Here is a 1132-nt window from a genome sequence, read left to right as displayed (position 1 = left end):
TGTACCAAAATGCTTTACCTGGAATAATAATCCTGTGGCCGATTTTTGGTTTATTCTTTTTGCTCAATTGAAATTTCTGATTTTTCAGCCATAATCATTAATTAACATAACTGTGTCCAAAAAAAAATCTTTTACACTATAGAAAAATGACAAGCAAGGAACTTAAACATGATTTCTTAGTGGGGCACAGTGGTTTACTCCTAACACTTAGGGAGAACAAGACAGGAGGATCACTTGAGCCCAGAAGTTTGAGACCAGCCTGGGAAATAGTGAGACCCCCATCTCTATAAAAAATTAAAAAAGCCAGCCAAGCATGGCGGTACATGTCTGTCCCAGCTACTCAGGAGGTTGAGGCGGGAGGATCCCTTGAGCCCAGGCGTTAGAGGCTTACATGAGCTTACCACTGCACTCACTCTAGCCCAGACAACAAAGTAAGACCTTCCTTCCAAAAAAAAAAATTTTTTTTCTTTTTTTAGTTGCTGATTTGTATCTGTTCTATAAAACTATTTGTATTTTTAACAAAGTTTTTATGATTAAAAGTCTCAAAAACAAAATTATTGCATTGATGTCACTAATTTTAGTATCCCCAGGAAATAATAATTTGTCAAAAAAATGCATGTATCGATATGTAGCTCAGTAGACCTGGTTTACTTACGGAAATGTGGGCACATCTTGCTGTTGGTCCACTTGAAATCCAGGCATCTGATCCCTGTCAGATAAGATGGTGCCTCAGCCAGAAGAGCCTACGTTTCCTCGTCAGATTTTTTTTCTCTTGTTCTTTCAAGTGCACACAGGGACACCATTTGATTCTGTAGGTTTAAGAGTGAGGATCCATTCCTTGAGTTTTCTTGCCTCAAGAAATGGTGTTGTGTGGTGTGAGTTCACTATGGATGCCAGGGCCACTGCTGACATCTTCATGTTCATGTACTCATAGTCCACTGTGCCCAGTGCTCTCACAAGTACTGACACTGACACCTCCATGTAAGAGCACTCATAGTCCACTGTGCCCAGTGCTGTCACCAGTGCCGACACCTCCATGTACGAGCACTCATAGTCCACTGTGCCCAGTGCTGTCACCAGTGCCGACACCTCCATGTACTGCACTCATAGTCCACTGTGCCCAGTGCTGTCA

The 1132-nt window shown here is 41.9% G+C and overlaps 1 protein-coding gene across 8 annotated transcripts in view; it reads left to right on the top strand.

The window, feature by feature from the left end:
- Nucleotides 1-1132, top strand: part of LYST (lysosomal trafficking regulator) — a 196209-nt gene that overhangs the window by 140038 nt on the left and 55039 nt on the right. The gene's annotated exons all lie outside the window — the stretch shown is intronic.

This window comes from Otolemur garnettii, unplaced genomic scaffold, assembly GCF_000181295.1.
Source record: "Otolemur garnettii isolate 467f Iridium unplaced genomic scaffold, OtoGar3 scaffold00116, whole genome shotgun sequence".
In the NCBI taxonomy this organism is placed as follows: Eukaryota; Metazoa; Chordata; class Mammalia; order Primates; family Galagidae; genus Otolemur; species Otolemur garnettii.
Note: the sequence above shows the minus strand (reverse complement) of the source record. Positions and strands in the feature narration are given on the sequence as shown.